Source organism: Astatotilapia calliptera, chromosome 16 (genome assembly GCF_900246225.1).
Source record: "Astatotilapia calliptera chromosome 16, fAstCal1.2, whole genome shotgun sequence".
NCBI classification, from domain to species: domain Eukaryota; kingdom Metazoa; phylum Chordata; class Actinopteri; order Cichliformes; family Cichlidae; genus Astatotilapia; species Astatotilapia calliptera.
This window is the reverse complement of record NC_039317.1, coordinates 31410419-31431230: the sequence shown is the minus strand read 5'-3', so window position 1 is coordinate 31431230 and position 20812 is coordinate 31410419.

The following is a 20812-nucleotide window of genomic DNA, read 5'->3' as shown; positions in this document are numbered from 1 at the left end:
TTACATGCATTTTGGGTTCCTTGGTGAAAATGGATGGATTTATGGGAGATTAATTTTGCTACTCATGTAAAGAAGGTAATCTTTGTTTTTAAAAAAGGAGTCTTTCAATGTGAGAAACAATTCTGGGGGAAGCAAAGAGCCCCATCCATAAAACATCTCTAGTGAATTCACCTCCGAATGATATTACTCACAATGACAATAACCCAAGGCACCTCACTCAGTTATACTGATCCGTGTGAATGTAGCAGCACACTGACCCTCATGTTCTTCCTGGCAGAGGGGCCCGGGAGGGAGGACTGGAGACACTGAAGTCTCTGAGGACGTAATGGGTCAAGACTGACAGATTTTGGTACATGGGGGGGGGGGGAGAATCTTCAGTTGGTAAAAGTTTGAACTGCCTCTGGCACGTGACATTTCTCAGTGTGCTGTCTGGGATACTGCAAATACCAAACTGAATCTTGTGTGTTTAATACACCTGGAGCTGACGTCTTGAATAAAACAGCTTCTTTTTAAGCCAAAGCAACACCTAAGCTCTGTCCTATATTGCAGTTTTGAATATGCGGCACTCTTCCCGACCAGGTGTTTACTGCACTGCATAGATGTCAGCTTATGCCTAATTTGCTTCCTGACAGCGTTCTCACTATAGTATCTCTCTCCCCATGCCCCTCTTCTTAATGCACTCCTGAAACGTTCACATATATTCTGGTTTAAAATGACTCTTATGGCTGTAAATCAACTCATACTTATGTGCGCGCATACACACAAGAGGACTGATGTTTCCCAATAACTCACTCATTCAGCCATCCACCAACTGGCTGGACAGACTTTGATGAAACAGGGCTTTGGAACACAGTGAGTCGCTCTGGAGCCCGTGTCACCACGCATGAGGCATTCTGCGTCTTCGGCAATTGATTTCCAGCTGACACTCAAGTGGCTGCCAGTGAAAGATGACCTGTCAGTGCAACTCAGGGGAGCACATCTACCGAGGCATCATGTCGAGAGACTCATGCGTAAGATGGCAGGTAGACAGACACAGGAGACCCCGAGCTGGGCCTACTGGGGAGCCTCTCTTATTAATAGCCCCAGGTCATTGAAAGCTTGCTAACAAGCCAAGCAGGCAAGTATAAGAAAGTCATACTTCTTATTTTGAAGTGAGTACTGCAGTTTGCTTGTATGTCTGACTGTGAGACTCTTGAGTGTCAAAGCTGTACAGCAATGTTTATGTGATGTGTCTGAAAATCATATAGTCTATCTACAGCTCATACATTTACAGTAGCTGATCCCAATTAGCCTATGCTAGCATTGCAATCAAAGCTTAATAGGGTTTGCGTAACAGTTTTGTGCCATAGAAAGAGGGACTTTTTGCCCCTTTTAAACTCCCACAAATAAAAAGCAAACAGGAATTATCAAGCTAGGACGACAGCTTCATCCACCACTCACCCTAAAGCGTCTGTTTTCTCCAGAGGTTTAGTCCTCCTCCACTTGCCCACAGATATGCTGCTTGCTCTTGCCCAAATTCCCAAAGGACCAGAAACTGTCAGCGTGATCTTGGAAGCCAGAGCCACATGTCTGCTTGGCAGCGCTAAAGTCAGCTTAACTTTTTCTCACCATGAAAGACTTGGCCATTTCCCTGTGGCCTCTCGCCAACTTGGTGGAAAGATGCTGTCTGTAAAGTCTTGTAAAGCTGTTGTAGGAACAGTAAATAATGGGGCCTAGAAAAGAGCTAAGCAAAGCTGTAGAAATATTATACAAGATCATGATTATTGCTGCTTATGCGAGAGCGGAAACCTTTTGTATGATTAAAAGGGCAAATTTGACCTCAGATTTCACAGTTTCACCATTTGGTAGATCGGAGAGAACTCTGTGGCCTTTGGTAAAAAAAATTTATTTCACTGTTTCAGTCATGAAGCACACAGCATTGTCGTATATATATATTTAAAAAATGCATATTGTACAGGTATCAGGGATATGACACTAGAGTGAAACAGTGGTAAGATAAAGTCATAGAGATTAAAATCGTAGGCCTAATTTACACACAGTCGTTTTATGTCTTTGGGCAAGATCAAAGCTACTTGATTTAAAAAAAAAAAAAAAGCTTAGTGTGTCCCTGTGGCTTACGAATTAAGACTCTGATCACGGATTGTATTATCCCATATTTGAGTCTGTCTGGGGACCTTTGTTGCATGTCATTCCCCTTGTCTTCTCTCTCATTTACAGTCATCTTTCTATTGTCATGATGGCATAAGGATGCCTTAACGTAAAAAAAAGATTAATGAATCGAGTAGGAATGAAAGACAGAATTTAATCCTGATCCAGACCTCAAGTTATAAATGTATCAGTCCCTCCCAGATGCATACATAAGATTTCCTCAGAAATGTAACTGCATCAGTAAGCACACCGTGGATATTTGCACTTCCTCTGTGGTGATATGGTTAATTACATAATCATCTATCACATAAAAGCATCAATATATATATATAAAAAAACTATATCCAACAATTTCATCACAATCATAGCGAGTGCACAACGAGCTGCTGTAGTATTTATCTGACCCCTAATCAGCTCAACCACTGAATGATATACATGGATGAGAGAGCACTGATCTGTATGATGGAGGGATTATTGTGGGTGCGAGTCAGCATAGTCACTCAAACATTTGTCTTGTTCATTGTCCATAAATATGATTTATTCATGTTGTTCAGCATTTAGGTGCATTGTACCATGCAATAAGGACTAGATAGCAGAGATGAGAAAGATAAAGTAACAACTTGTGTGTTTCTATTGAACATTTCAAGACGGGTGTAACGTTGCAGAGTTGGTCACGTTAGAAATAGTAATGTGAACAATTTAAACAATAATGTATATACATACATATTTTATTAAATGCTGGACTTTATTAGAAGATTTTTCTTTGCTTTATTTTCAAAATGTTCATATTAATAAAAACCAAGTTGAATATGAACATAAGTGCTATAGACTATATAAAACATGAACACAAAGCCACTGAGATATCACCTGAATAATTCACACCTGCACAGCTGTTCTGTAGTGAAAAAAGTGTGAATTTCATATTTTAAAGTTATGTAATCTATAATAGGAATGTATACGTTTTTATTCGCTTTTGAAGCCTGTCTTGCCGAGCAAGGAATCGCCACTTTTTCAGAAAAAGGAAGCCTCGGTAACAAAATTATCATAAACGCTTCTCTTAAGATCCTCCCTGCACTCCTCTAAGGTCAACCCTGCTTTGTAAAGCACAGTTAATCTGTAACAGATTACAATCAGAGTTGTTATTCACCACAGAGAGATGCATTCTTTCTGTTGAATGCAAATTAAATATTTTCAAGACGCTTTAAAAGACTGGTAATTGGGGCCAGACTGCCTCATAAAGGCCTCTGTATGATTCAATAAAGTGCTGCAGATGATTTAACAACATCTGAATCCAAGTGATGTGTCCCTCACACAAATATTTATTGGGGGGCAGCACCTTGTAAAAGTGCATCCTTGGCCCTATTAAAACACTTCAGCGGTTCTAACTATCATGTATTGTACAAGGCAGAGTAGTGGAGAGTCGTACTTTGTTTGTTGTGTGCATATTGTCCAACTTAGATTTAATGAAGTGAGCTGACACAAATTTTATGAATCATCAGCTCCATCAAAATTAAGATGACACTACCCACTATTTGGTCACTCCTTTTCTCAGTTCAGCACATCAGCTGCCAGCACCTTGAAAACCAAGGTCGCCCTTTAATAAAAACATAAAAATCTCTGCCATTACCCGGTTAAATGGTGCAGAAGATTTGGCTTTAACAGGACTACTTCCCCTCCAAGTGCTGCTGAATTAATTATAGGCAAAGTGGGAGGCACTTTTAAGTTAATCAGATCTTATCAAATGCCCATGTGTGGGTGAGACTGATGAAGGTCACTCATTCCAGTGACTAAGTGAACGATGGCTTAAAAGATATCGTTTTAATTAGCAAAATGTTAAAACTCATGTGAGTAATGTTATGCAGTGCATGCACATAAAGTATGTTTACAGCTAGCTTCTTAATTTACTTGTTGTGTCATTCCTTATGGTTGAGATATTTGTGTGAACAAATCTTGTCCTGTAATGAATATGCTTAAAGTAACTTACAGAGCAAGTAAGAAAAAAGAAAGTTATTTTTTTCTGATGGGTGTTGGAAACAGTAGCTAAAGGTGCTAGCTGTCTGCTAGGTGTCACCTCAGGCAATTCAAGTCCATCCATCCATCCATCTTCATCTGCTTTATCCGGGGACGGGTCACGGGGGCAGCAGCCTAAGCAGAGAAGCCCAGACCTCCCTTACCACCACGGCAGGCACCAACCACCCTGCGGCCGCAGCTCAATGCAGCAGCTTCGGCAATGGAGATGCTGAACATAGTCCATTCGGACTCAATGTCCCCAGTCTCCCTCGGAATGCTGTTGTAGCTCTGCCGGAGGTGTGCGTTCAAGATCTCGTGGACTGGGGCCTCTGCTAGACGGTACCAGCACACCTTCACTACACGTTTAGGTGCACCAGGTCTGTCCAGCGTCCTCCCCCACCACCTGATCCAACTCACCACCAGGTGGTGATCAGTTGACAGCTCAGCCCCTCTCTTTACCCGAGTGTCCAGAACATATGGTCGCAGGTCTGGTGATACGATTACAAAATCGATCATCGACCTGCGGCCTAGAGCGTCCTGGTGCCACGTGCAATTACGGACACTCTTATGTTCGAACAAGGTGTTCGTTATGGCCAAACTTTGATTTGCACAGAAGTCCAATAACAAAACACCGCTCGGGTTGAGATCAGGGAGGCCGTTCCTCCCAATCATGCCCGTCCAGGTCTCGCTGTCGTTACCCACGTGAGCATTGAAGTCTCCCAGTAGGACAACAGTCTCCAGGTGGAGCACCTTCCAGCACCCCACCCAGGGACTCTAAGAAGGCTGGGTACTCCGAACTGCCACTCGGCGCATAAGCGCAGATGACAGTCAGGGCCCGTTCCCCGATCCTAAGGCGCAGGGAACAAACCCTCTCATCCACCGAGAAAAACACCAACGTACCAGCAGCAAGCCGAGGGGATATAAGAATACCCATCCCAGCTCGCCGCCTCTCACCAGGGGCAACTCCAGACTGAGACAGAGTCCAGCCCCTCTCCAGGAGACTGGTTCCAGAGTCGAAGCCATGCGTAGAGGTGAGCCCGACTATATCTAGCCTGCGGGAGGATGGGCCCATGTCCCCTTTTCCCCTTACCTGAGCAAGGTACCGTCCCTACACACTGCTCCCCGGGCACCCAGTGGCTGCCCACTGCTTCACTGAGTGAATGGGTTAAATGCAGAGAGGAATTTCCCCACGGGGATCAATAAAGTAAAGTATACATTATAGTACATTTGCACAATGACTGAAACTAGCCCACTGAATGAACAGTGGGCTGTGAGGTAAGTTCCTTGATCATTAATATGCACTGTTTATAAGTGTTTATTTGTACTGTTCATAAGGTTGGAAACCTGCAGTTAGCTGAGACTGAAGTCTTTTGGATGAGTGACGAAAAATTTATCCCACTGAAAAGGTCCAGATGAACAGATACAACCTTTTGTGAGGAGTTCATGAAGGTTCCCAAGTCCTGCCATTGCAAAACAAACCCAAATCATCACCCCTCAGTTGGTATGAGATGCTTATACTGAGAAGTTGTGTTTGGTTTTCACAGGGCGCAGGGTCCTGTGCATTATGGCCACACATTTCCATCTTGGTCTTGCAAGTCAGAACAATGTTCTAGAAGTGTTTTGGCCCATTCAGATGCAACTTTAACTTTAACGTTTTCTTGTGGAAAGCCTTCCCATATAGCCATTCTTGTTCAGTCTTTTTGTAACTGTTCTGTCACAAGCTTCAACATTTAACATGTTAACTGAAGCCTGAAAAGTCTGAGATGTTGCACTTGGGTTTTTTGCAGTCTCTCCTAGCATTGGATGGTCTGACCTTGGGTGAATTTGTGGGACGTCCACTCCTGGGAAGATTGTGGCATTGCTTTAGCACGCCTGAATGCTCCAGAACATCAAACTGAAAGAACATCTGGTGTTATACTGCAGGTTACTCTTGGCGATGATCAGTTAATCAAATGATTGCAGAAATCTTTCACTATAACATGGCAGTTTATACTTGATAATCAAATTTCAGCTGGCATATAGAACACAAAAGTCTTGAATCTAGCATATCACCTGTAAATGAAATTCAACTATCCAGGCATGAGATGTGAACATGAAACCATATGGATTGACCTATAACTCATTATTTGGAATGTTATAGTGAATGAAATCCTTCATGGATCACTGCTAACAAATCGTGCTGCACCTCACTGGACTTCAGTTATATTTTTTTTTTTTGCTGGTTGCAAAGTTTCTGTGGGAATTAAATTCTATAAATATATTTTTCTGTTTAGTTTAGTTTTGTAAAACATACATGTAACTGTTACAGATTAGGGACTGTATATCAGTGGGCTGACTTAAGGAAACTAAGATGGAACAGAAAAATTGAGCACTTTGTCTTTTTTATCTCATATTTTAGTATCACAGTACAAAACATACACACAGGAGGACATTTGCTAACTTGTTACCACAGTAACCAATTATTCTTACATTGTTTGAAGGCCACACCTGACAGTTTCCATGACCTTTGACAAATTTCATTAACAGTACTTAAACTGTTCTCAGCAGTGGCATCCATGCTTATCACACAGACCTATGGTTTATATGCTTTCCTTTCTTAGCCACCTAACACAAGCTTAACCTCAATTATATGGTCTTCTGGTCGCATTAGATTTTGCCTGTGAACACAGTATGTTAGAAATAGACAGCTTTCCCTCCCATCTTTTCCTCTACCCAACTTTTGCAAACCAGGTCGCTTTTAATTTGCAAATTACTCCTTGTTGGAAAAAGTTGGAAAATCACACTCTTCCTCTTCATTGCTTTCTCTGATAATGGGACTGTATTTTCTGTCTTATGTCAGGTACAGTTTCCACAGTTAGTCCAGTTTTTCCACCTTCCACAATGACAGCTAAAGCAAAACAATGCAACCACAACATGTCCTCTCCTTGTTGTGGTTGCACAACTGAGCATTCATTACCTCATGTGATTTGTACTATGTGACAGACAGAATTGCACAACAAGAAAAGGAGTCATTATGTTATACCTGTGGTGCTGGGGAGACACTAGTTACACCGAATTGATAAATTATCTAAATGCTGTCATTTCTCCCGATTAATGCACCATTGTTACTAAATTTTCAGTCACAGGAAGCACTTTGCACCAGAGCTGGTTGGCAGTGCTTGAAGAGCTGATATATTGGAAACTTGATGGGCTTAGTCATAGTTCTGGAGTAGTTCTTCTCCGAGATGCGAAATATAACCTTTTTTTGAAAGAAAAATAACAACTCGTTTGAAATGAGCAGCTAAGCCAGGGCTGTCCAACTCCAGTCCTTGAGAGCTACTGCCCTGCAGCTTTTAGACGCATACTTGTTCCAACACACCTGTATCAAATCAAAGGCTTGTTATCAGGCCTTTGCCAAACTTGATGGTATGCTGAAGAAGTAATCCAATCATTTGATTCACCTGTGTTGGATGGGATGAGTCCCTTTGTTGTAGGGGGGGATCTAAAAGCTGCAGGACAGTAGCTCTTGAGGACTGGAGTTGAACATTGAACATTAGCTAAGCTAAGTAGTGTACATGCCTCACATTTTATTTTAACCATTTGACCAGTCATGCATCTCTGTGCAAATGTTTATGTTGCTACAGATTCCAAGACAACCCAAAGCACTTAAACTCACTCTGTAAGCTGTCTTTAAATCTACTGGCTGAGAATTATAGTTCTTATCAAATGGGCAACTCCAGGCCTCGGGGGCCGGTGTCCCTGCAGGTTTTAGATGTGTCCTTGAACCAACACAGCTGATTTAAATGGCTAAATTAGCTCCTCAACATGTCCTGAAGTTCTCCAGAGGCCTGGTGACGAACTAATCATGTGATTCAGGTGTGTTGACCCAAGGTGAGATCTAAAACCTGCAGGACACCCGCCCTCGGGGCCTGGAATTGCCCACCCCTGTGTTAGAGAGTGTAATGGCGCAAACATCATTGGAGCCACAAAGTCTTCTTGTGACAAACATGCAGAATAAATATGTGTGAGTAACAGCAAATGTAGGCAAGCTGTCACATATCAATTCCCCTTCTTCCCCCACCCCGAGGAAAAAAGGCATTAATGAGAAATGAAAGTGTTCCAGTCACATTACCCAAAAATATGCATGCTTCACCTTCTTAAAAAGGCACCCAGGGAAAAGGTCTAACTTTTCTTAATCACTAACACATATAACATTTATCTTTGAGAAGAAAATATGTAATTCATTGTTTAACCAGTGGATCAAGGACTGTTATATTTATATTTCTTCAATTTTATTGTGAGGAATTAATTTTATTCCACCAATCCAGCAATTCCTGGGTCTACAACATCTCACCTAACTTATTAATGTGTTTGTCTCACCTGCATGTCTCTGCTTTGCATTTGGCAAAATATTATGAACACTGTTTGATGTGATCAACTAACAGACAGTTTGTGGTAAGTTTACTACTGGTTAGCTTTCAAACCAGTAGTTTTTACTGAAACCAAAAGTTTGTGAGAAATTTGAAAGGAACACATTTATTAGCATTTGTAATCATGTCATTTCGAGAAACAGGCTAAATGGTTTGCACATGATTAATTTTGAATAAGAATTGCAAAATAGAATTATTTATTAAGCCTGAACAAAACACCATCTGTAAAAACCTAATTTTATTCAAACAGTTGTTTGTGTAAATTTGACAATACAGCAATAATGTAATACGTAAGTATGCATTAGTTAACTGATAGATAATGTCAACGCAGGTAAACATAATGATATACACCTTAGCTTCTGCACAGGAAAACTCCAATTATTCTGGTTCCATCCATTTTTCTTTCACTGGTACTATTTAAAATTCTTCAATACATAATTCATTATTTCAGAAATATGTGATCAGGATATAAAGATGCTTAATCTGGTTGAGAAATCACCCATGCTGTGAGTGCATTATGCGGATGCTAATGCATTTAGCTAGAGACAAAAGCAATGTTAATGTAGCCGGAGTGAGCACGAAAGTCACAAAGAGTTCAGTGTTAACATTAAGAGACATTGCATGAATGAGTCATGATTTTGTCTAAATGCATTTGTGGCCATATGCCTTGTGTCTTGGAACATGTCACACAAACAAGAGGTAAACAACCGGGTTAGTTACTATGAAGCAAAGCTCAACTCTGACAACACAGTGGTGAAAAAAACACTAAAAATCATCATTAGCACATTCAGTCTCTCCCTTCATCATGCTTTAGGGTGTAAAATCAAGATTGATGGTGCGCAAGATTCAGGAGTAAGATGACACCCAATTCTACACTCCCTCATTGTCTAGGCGTCTTCTTATAAGCAGATAGCAAGCTGTGATATTCAAAGTGACACTCAATTAGGTGTGCACTGGGCAGGGGGACACAGATTGATTGAATGGCTTAGTCGCTGAATGCAGAAATAACTATGCTGAAATTGTCTCATGCTTTTCTCCACAAACCTTTGCTAGACATATAAGGTGAAATCGCTAGATGTGACATTACAAAATAAGTGTGTGTACGTGTGTGGTTCTTTTTGTTTCTTTTGTTATTCAGATTAAGAACATACTCAGCCAAAAGAAGAAAAAAAAAATCACCCAAGGCAAGGACATCCATCATTTCATTCTGGTCAAGTGTTGAAAGAGGAAAGCAGCATAATGGATAAAGTAATGATGTTGTTACACAGCACTAATGCTCGCTTAGTAGTACTCAGCGGTGCTCTAAACTACCTGTTTATAATAGGTCTGTTACCGTAACACCTCCAGATGTTTCCATTTAAGTTATGAAAATGATCACAGGCCCAACATTTTGCCCTTGTGCAAGTCCATTTATACCAACATAAAGATAATGTGCACAGCTCAAATGGGAAAACATCTGCCAGGAGGACACATTCAGGAGCTGAGAGGCAGTGTGTTACCACATCAATCACCTCGGTCGATGAGTTTACTTAACCTCATTTTAGTAATTACTAGCTAATCTTGGGTTGACAATTAAAAACGGTAAGCAAAGTTGTGCCTGTTTAGCAAAGCACTACCCTATGCTTAACTCATTCACTGCCAGCCATTGGCAGTGAATGAGTTAAACCCATTGACTCATTCACTGCAATTGACGGCTATAGACGTCAATGGCAGTGAATGAGTTAATCTTCTCTTTAACATAATAATAAACAGGCACTGTAAACAGGTCTCATGCCACGTGTGTCACTTACATGTCATTTCCTCTTTTAGTTAGTTTTTTCCGGTTGGTTCAGATAGATACTGGCTACTTCTAGTTGGAACCTATGACTTGAACAAATAAACCTATGAAAATCTTGTCTTTAACCTAACTGAACAATAGGTGGCCTGCAATCAGGTGTCATGTCACACACTGCAGCTATATTTCAAATTATTTCTGTTTTTTTGTTGTTTTTTCCCCTTTGACTATTTTTTATAAATTACTATATATATATATATATATATATATATATATATATATATATATATATATATAAAAAAAACACCCAGCACGCCCCTGCGGGCGGTTTATCCTTCAAGCTCGGGTCCTCTACCAGAGGCCTGGGAGCTTGAGGGTCCTGCGCAGTATCTTAGCTGTTCCCAGGACTGCGTTCTTCTGGACAGAGATCTCCGATGTTATTCCCGGGATCTGCTGGAGCCACTCGCCTAGCTTGGGAGTCACCGCACCTAGTGCTCCGATTACCACGGGGACCACCGTTACCTTCACCCTCCACATCCTCTCGAGCTCTTCTCTGAGCCCTTGGTATTTCTCCAGCTTCTCGTGTTCCTTCTTCCTGATATTGCTGTCATTGGGAACCGCTACATCGATCACTACGGCCGTCTGCTTCTGTTTGTCTACCACCACTATGTCCGGTTGGTTAGCCACCACCATTTTGTCCGTCTGTATCTGGAAGTCCCACAGGATCTTAGCTCGGTCATTCTCCACCACCCTTGGGGGCATCTCCCATTTTGACCTCGGGACTTCCAGGTTATACTCGGCACAGATGTTCCTGTACACTATGCCGGCCACTTGGTTATGGCGTTCCATGTATGCCTTGTCTGCTAGCATCTTGCACCCTGCTGTTATGTGCTGGATTGTCTCTGGAGCATCTTTACACAGCCTGCACCTGGGGTCTTGCCTGGTGTGATAGACCCCAGCCTCTATGGATCTTGTGCTCAGAGCTTGTTCTTGTGCTGCCATGATTAGTGCCTCTGTGCTGTCTTTCAGTCCAGCTTTGTCCAGCCACTGGTAGGATTTCTGGATATCAGCCACCTCCTCTATCTGCCGGTGGTACATACCGTGCAGGGGCCTGTCCTTCCATGATGGTTCCTCGTCTCCCTCCTCTTTCTTGGGTTTCTGCTGCCTGAGGTATTCACTGAGCACTATCTATCTATCTATCTATCTATCTATCTATATATATATATATATATATATATATATATATATATATATATATATATATATCTATATATCTATATATCTCTATATATATATATATATATATATATATATATATATATATATATCTATATATATATATATATATATATATCTATATATATATATATATATATATATCTATATATATATATATATATATATATATCTGTATATATATATATATATATATATATCTATATATATATATATATATATATCTATATATATATATATATATATATATATATATATATATATATGTAAGTCTACACATAGCAAATACAAAGTCTGGGTTTCAATACATTTGAACTTACAATATATCTATTGTCACCATCTCAGCTCTCTACCTAGCTGTCCCTCTGATGTACCCATTTATAATCCTGTCGATTCTCCTTGACTCCACCCCCCAGAAATCTTATCATCTTCAACTTATTTGTTCTAATATCTCTCCAAACTATACATCACCACCATCTTGTAAACACTTCTTTTCATTCTTGCTGCTATCCTTTTGTCACAAATCACCCCTGACACTCATCTCCAACCACTCCACCCTGCCTGCACTCTTTTCTGTGTGTAGTTTCTGTTGCTTTGGATCATCTCTTTCTCATTCACACGTGCATCCTTACTTCTAATGACTTTAATTCGTCTTCTCTCCAGAGCATACCTCCACCTGCTCCCTGCTCTCATGACAGAGGATATTGTCATCTTGTTTGAACATTTCCATTTCTATCCTTAGTCATTTTCTCCATTCCCAGTATTTCTATCTAGTATATATTGTGTATATACTAATAGAATATATACAGTATACTATATATACTATATCTATTCTCTGGTATATCTACTTTGTTCATCTTCCAGCCTGTCCCACTTTTTCTTTCCTAAGCTGTTCCTTTGAATTATTTCCTGTACTTCCTCATTCTATCTCCAAATACCCTTGTCCTCTTTCCAGAGGATATACCAAGCAGTTTTTCTCTGTCCTCCCTGCAACCCAGAGCGTGTTTCAACTCCTCCCAGAAGCCTGCACAACATTCTTCCTTCTTCAGTTTCCACCATTCAATCCTCACTTTTGCCTTCACACATTCTTCTTGATTTCTAAAGTCATCCTAACGACCACCATCCGATGCTGCCTGGTTACATACTCCCCTGCATTCACCTTGCAGTCTCCTATCTCTGTCAGATTGCACCTTCTTCATAATCTAAAGTTCCCCCCCATGTGCACCTTCATCCACTCTTATATGTCACTCAATGCTCCTCCCTCTTTCTGAAATATGTGTTCACCACAGGCATTTCCACCCTTTTCACAAACTCCACTACCATCCCCGCTTCTCCATTTCTCTCCTTAACACCATACCTACCTACCACCTCCTCATCACCTCTGTTGCATATCTATTGAAGTCTGCTTCAATCACCCCTCTCTCCCCCCTGGGGACACTCTACCACTTGATCCAGAATCCTTCTTTCTCTTCTAATTGACATCCAACCTGTTGGGCATACGCTCTGACAACATTCAACATCACCCCATCGATTTCCAGCTTCAAGCTCATGATCCTGTCTGGCACTCTCTTCACCTCCACAACACTACTCCTACTCCATCTCTCTCCCCATCTATACAATGACAAAACCATTTGAACCCACCTCCATTGTTCCTGGCTTTACGTCCCTTGCACCTGGTATCCTGCATATATAACATATCTACCTAAAAAAAGCAATTGCTACTTAATTTATATTTTTATTTAGTTTATTTTTATCGTCTTTTCTACTTTTTGTGTTCTGTTCCATAGACAGGACCAAAAAAACTGCATGTACCCACTATTATGTCATTCACGTGGTCATGAAGTTCCTGTGTTGAAGCCAGAAGACTGGTGGGGTACATAATGGACAAGCCGAGAGTCCACCGTGGGGCTAATGTATAATTTATGGCACCATGTTTGTTTGCATAGTATTTACCTACAGAGAACTTATGGAGAGTGCTTTGCAACCAGTGTAAATCTGCTCCTGTCAAATACACTGCTCCCATCTGACAACAGATGTTCTCTGTAAGAGGGACAGTACGCAGCTGCCCACGGACTGCCAACAGACTGCCACCACTGAACCATAATTTCCCTTTAACACAGACAGACCACCAAGCACCCTCACATCCATGCATTGGCTGATCTAGATTACCCAGGTAACCCAACAGAGGAACCAGCATGGAGGGAATGTGCAAACTTCACAGAGAAAGGCCGTAGTTGCCCAGGAGCTTTGAGCAAGAAACATTACTATGAGATGTCAGTACTGAACCTATAATTTTATTTTCAGTTTATATAGTTTAGGCATTTAATTGTACTTGAGACAAATACTAAATATTAAAAGGGATCAGGGATCATCACACTCCCATTATATAATACCAATAAAAGGTTAATGTACATTTGTAAATAACCATTTTCATGTAAGTTGGATCACAATGTTATGTGTTTCAGTATGCAGCACAGTCTTCTTCACGTCTACCTGATAAACACTGTAAAGCCAATTTGAGTTTTATCATATCTGTTTAATTCAGCTGAGGCTGTAGGCCTTAGATAAACTGTGAGGATTAAACTCAAGAGGGTGATGCATTATGCTTATCAATTTCAACCCAAAATTTATGGACTCTTTGAGTGAACATTTTTTTAAGGTCCACTGTGAATTCAAGTCCTCCTGGATTCCTTCAGCCAGCATTTGAAGGATTAATTTGCTCTCTCCATTAGACAGCAGCACTTGGCTGCCCAGGCCTCCAGAGGGAAACGATGAACATGGCCAGTGTTGTAATTGCTTTAATACTATCAACACAAAAACATGTTTCCGCCGATGTTCACGGTCACAAATTAAAATATGAGACTTAATTAATTGCTGTGATTCAGGTGTTATTTACTTGTTGCAGTGGGGTGTTGCTGCTGCTTGTCCTGTGTGAAATATAAAAATGAAACTAAAGCACTGAAAGAGCCTGGGGTGGCTACGCCACATGGGGTACCTAAATGAGATCCACTTGATAATGCCAGTTTTCTCCAAGAAAGTGGCACTTTGATAATATGAAATGCAGCGCCCTGAGGACACCTGTTAGACAATTATCTCAATTTTCAGCACCATTTATTAATGGCTGACAGTTTGTCAACCTCATTATGTCAATTTGCAGTTTATTTGTGCAAACTGTATGTGCTGCGATGTCCAGGTGCCAAACTGCTTTTGGTCACCTGTTCTATTGCTTTGTTGTTGGGACAGTAATTAAGAAGGCCATTATTTCTGATTAGTGTTCCTTTTCATAATTAATGAATAGGCAGCTTTGTCCAGATGGCTATTTCATCACTAAGCCATTAGTCATCTTGTTAAGCTGGACCTTCAAAGTGAAGCAATAAGTTAAACATATTTCCTACAATAAAAGCACAACAGTCACATTGATTTTAAGCTTCAAGAACACAAGTTTTACTGCTTTAGGAGAGTCAGGAAAATACTTTTTTTTATTGTTATAATATATAACGAAAATGTTCTAGGTGCTTTCTGTTCCTTCAGTTTACAATCCCATAGAAATACAATAATGAGGACATAAATGAAAGTCATCCAATTCTTGTCTCTATTGGTTTTTATTTTTTGTACTTTTTTTGGCCCCCAGTTTGCTTCTCAGTCCTGCAGCCCGATCAAACGGTCCCAGAGGCCACACTTGACCTCAACTCTGTTAACCCTGACTAAGCTCAGTGGCAGTTAGTGTTTTATCACCTGAAGAGGGAACCAACTTTTCCTTCAATCCGCGCTAAAACTAATTAAAGTTGGGGCAGAGGAAGCATCTGGCGAGAAAGAGAGAGAGAGACGGAGCGAATGAGGTTGAGTGAGTGACGTCGGGAGAGGAGAGATTAACAAGTGCAGGCAGAGCACTGTCTCTCAGTCGCTAATCCTTAAAGTCACAGATACGCAGTAAGCTGGGGCCTTTGTCAGTTAAAGACTGCCTTCAGATCTACCCAACTCTTTGTCTGCTGCCGTGCATCCTCCTCCCCTTATACCCTCTACTATACCCTTACTCTTCATACTCCTTGAATCAGGGATAAACATGGGAGCACTCACTTTTCCAGGCGAGATGAAAGGCTGCTGCGGGTTGAAAGAAGCAGCTCATGCAGCTGAGATGGCTTGCCATAACACCAGATGGATAAAAGAGCATGGAGGAAGAGAAAAGCAGGAGGTGTATGAAGAGGCTCTATTTTTTCCCCACAGTGTTTACATGTCACAAAGTGACTTCAACAGATTTGTTTAGCACCTTATTAAAAAGTTCTACTGGAGCTTGGAGAAGTTGCAAAGTAGATTTTTTAAAAAATTTATTTACTTCATTTTCTTTTTTGGGAGGGTTAGTAACTAGTAAAATGTGAATTTTTATGGACTCTCACATCATTACATACTGACATCAAAAAGGCTTTAAATACATTTTAATAGCTTAATATCCTTTAAGCAACTTTATGTATTCAGTTAAATTCAGTTAAAATGCTTTTTTAATATCTGAGACTGATGTAATTAAACTTTTTTAATTAGAGTTATTATTATGTTACCCAGTGTATAACATCTGGTCTGAAAAATTATGCTTTAATTTATTTAACCCTTCTTTACCGTAAACTTTTTTTTAATTACTACTTCAAAAGATCAGCAAGATCACTGCTGTACTTTTGCAAAACTTCACAAATGTAGAAAATAAAAGAAAAAAATACATTCATAAGTTTGTTGCCTTTTGTTTTTTTAAAAAAAACAACCTATTAAACTCTTAGAAAAGTAAGTTTAAAAACAGCCCCGGATGATATCCAAACTTCTCGTTTCATGCTTAAAGTCTTGTGATATGCAACCAACCTCTTTATGCAGACTTTCACTGGTTGATGTCCTCACAACATGTTGTCCTTTTAATGTGTCAGATCCTGTTGTTCTGTCAGATACTGCTGGGATCAGTGATTTAACACACCAGTCGATGCACTATACGATGCAGGAAGATAATGTTTCATTTTTAAAGATCATAAACACTACATTAAGTAGAAGTAGAAGTTTTTTTAAAAAATAAATAAATAAAGTCAAATGATGTAAAAAAAATCATCCATTAGACCGTGGCTTTGGAGTGGCTACAAATGGAAGATACAATGGATACCTGAAGTATTAAATTGTTCTTAGGAGATTTCCTGATCAGTTGTCTGTCATCAATTGTCAGCATGTTAAAGGTATGAAAGCTTTTGCAAGTATCTTAAAACTGACCATGTAACATAAATATACATTTTGCTCAGCAACAAGCCAGTTCAGAAAAATCAGAGAGAGCTTGGTTGTCACAGACCAGCTGTCTTTTGATTGTAGGCTACTTGTTCGAATTTTAGATCTTTTATTTATGTAAGGGGTTAATGTTTAAGTAATTGAGAATAGCTCATTTTCAATCTGTGTCTGTCCAAGGCTGTGTCCAAATCATAACGACACACAGCCTTGGACACAGAGAGACACAGATTGAATATTTGATACTTTTGTTTCTAAACCTCTGATTCATGGATGGACAATGACAGTGTTCCAGCAATACAAACAAAAGCCAATTGGCTTGGCCTAGTCACTTAACCATATCAAAATGATGTGCTTTTTTAATGACTCAACCAGGTACATCAGCAGTAATTAGCATTTGAAGGTGAATCAGTCCATTGGGCTTTGGATGCTAAGGGTCAGTGCTAGTACAGGCAAGCCACAAAAGGAGGACCCTCATTAGGCAGCAGAGACAGGGTCCGTTTATATCCAGGTGGCTACTGGGCAGTTACTCAGAGCAACTTGGGTTTTTTTGTTTGTTTTTTTAAATAAGTCATACCATCTGTCAGAAGTGCTAGTGTCTTTATTGCATATTCTTTTCTACAATGGATTTCCTTATCATGGTCCCCTCCTAATGATCTTATCCACTTCACTGAATAAGATGCAATATTCATTTAATTGCATAATCGGCGTATGGGATTTGTTTGGGTAGCCAAAATGAATATACAGGGTGTCTGGGTGCACTGTGAGTTGATGAGACAATTATTGTGCTAGCATGCATAGCTAATTGTTTGCACAATGCCAGCCACTTGTAGAGATATTTGAAAATTTGCTCTGCCTGCTAGATTATAAATGTAGTGGCAACTTCCACCAGAGACCTTAGTGCAATAACGCAAACTCTAATATCAATAATATGACATGACTGTGAAAACAGAAACAGAAAACTTAGTAATTATTCAACCACATCACAAATCATCATCAAATCACCATCAGAAAACAACAGCTTTAACCACACAGTGGAAAGCGGTGGAGGAAAACATCCCAGCTGATATGTAGTGGTATACGGTATATGTAATTTCATTAAGTGTGGGAAAAGTGACATGTCAGGCTGGAGAAATTCTTCTATCATTATAAGTTACGAGCCAATGATTTTTAAAAGCAAATTTATTATAGAAGTCATTTATTTTTACACTACAGCTGCACCTTATCATTTCTATTCAAATCTTTTGATTAATAACTATCTGAAGAGAAGGTATTTTTTTTTCAAGCAAAAGCAGAGCTTGTAACAGGATTAAATAACATTTTTTAATCTTCTCTATCCACACTGACATTATTTTTTACAAGTACGTTTTGGCTAATGTAACACACAATTTCACAACAGCAACTTTTAAAATGGTCAAACACTACAACAAGCGCTCAATACTCCTTTCGTAAAAGACCTGTAGCCACTTGGTAAACAGCATTACTGAAAAAAAAGAAGTACAACGGGTCTGGTAGTTTGACAGAATACAAATATTCTAACATTGTCTGACACCTACATAAAACATGTCAAGGCTGTTTGTTGGTGCATATTGCATCTCCAGTGGCAAACGTAGTCACCTTCAGCTCCCAGCCACACTGTAATCTTCCACATTAAATATTTATCTGTTGAATAATCTTTAACCAGAGCCCTGGGATCCATATTTCATCTCCAACAACATCAGCCTAATATTTCATTAAAACTATACAGTCAGTACCTGAGTTGCAGGCACTTGAATTTTGGCTGAAAAAAGCCATTTATAAACTCGTATTAAAACATATTTGTTGAAATACATGTATGGTTTTCCTCACAAAATATTAATTACAGATTAATTACTGAGTATTCTATAGATTTACATACATATATTAAATGTTTTTTAAACCAGTTATTTCATCATTTCATTTCATGACTGTGCACATATCCACATTGCAGAATCATAATAGCAGAGTCACATAATCACATCATGGAAAATGTATGAGTGTCAGCGTCAGCCACATTTGGATAAGATAAAACTTTACTACAGAACGTCTTTGTCAGCTCCTTGAAGTTGAAACAGAGAGAAAATTCTCCGCAGTTAAACTTTCATTAGTTTTCTGTGTGTCTGATGTTAATCCCAAATAAACAGCATGCATCTATTTTGATATCATAGAAAAGAGGATTTAGAACTTGCCTGAGAACCATCACAAGTTTAAATTGGCATTAAAATAATCCAGCCATAGCTGTGTGAAAATAATGGCTACAGTGCAACCTATGAGCTACTTCAACATAATTTTGCCAGTTTATAAAGTGCAGTGAAATATCAACAAGAGAACTTACAGGGTGCAAAAGAGAACCAGTACTGGCATTTCTATAGCAGATTTATAGCCCGAGTGGCCACATAAAACACTTTTTTGTATGTAATAGGAGTGTGCATGACTAGTTAACTAGACATTTGATTCTCATGGTAGTTAGTGCCAGAAATTCGAGTCAGTTAAAAGTATATTTTTATTTTTGGAATATACAACAACAGTTACCAATTTAAAGAAGTGGTGACCATTGGTTAAAGGGGGATTCAGCAATTGGGGAACCATAAGCTCAATGACATGAAACCACTTATTTTCAGTCACTGAAAATAAGTAAAATAAAAACTTGTTTAGAATTTTTTCTATGTGTAGGCTGTGATCAGATGACTTGTGTTGGTACTTCAGTATAATTCAGCCAAGTGAATTAAAAAATATATAAGCAGCTGTTTGATGAGCTGTGTGGCTTATTTTCATAAAATTATAAACATACAATTAATATTCTTCAATTTGTTTTATAACACATTTGACAAAAGTATAATTCAGCAGCACATCATATATAGATCCAATATCCACTTTTAAAACTCTACATTAAATTAAGATATTACATGTCAGATTTAAATTTCCAGTTGATCAAATTTTACATGCTGAGCAGTCCTTACCTTTGAAAATAACCTCTTATTTTCCTTTCCCGTTCTATAGTATGTTGCGTCACTCCCCATCTGTCAGTGTGGCAGTTTAAAGTTTTCTTTCGCTTCCTGGGAGAGAAATGGTTTGTCACAAAATGTGTCTGCTATCTAAATGTCAATATAAGTACATATTTTGGCATATTTATCGAGCTGTTTGAAAAAGAAGAATTTGAAAATACCTGCCATTTTTTAAAAAAAAGGAAAAAAACTGCTCAAAAAGTCTGTGTTGCTAGACTGTGACCCAAACTTTATTTGCACCATCAACATATCACCTGCATAAAAACAAAAGATGATTTGCGTTCAGATTGTCAGTTGGCTGTGGGATGTTGTTATTATTATTGTTACTATTGAATAAGCATCGACGCCATACTGCAGCACATGAAAAATTAACTTACTTCCAGTATTACACAATTAATCTGCCTATCAGAGTTAGTTTCTCTCTAACTGATGGTGCTGGACTGCAGTTCTAAACAACAGCACATGTGCTGTTTAACAGTTTAACTCCTGGTTACAATGCCACCCTCAAAACAAACACACACACACACACACACACACACACACACACACACACACACACACACACACACACACACACACACACACACACACACACACACACACACACACACACACACACACACACACACACACACACACACACACACACACACACACACACACTCTCTCTCTGTGAATAGAAGTTATAAACAAGTGAAGGAAAAAGCTATGTTAACTGGTGTTGTTCTGTAGTAATTAGCTATGTGTAAGCTTTGTCAGAATAAACTGGAATATAACCAATTGTCAAGGTGGGCCGAGGCCAGTATGTGAACACAAACGCAAATTCAGACAGTCACAGCAGGAATCGAGGTTTGCTAAACTTTTCTATTTCCTGCGTTTACTATTTGTAAACACAACCGAAAGCAATAATAATACGTGTCTCATGAAACTTGAACGAGGGTCTCTGAAACAGAGGGAGAGAGAGG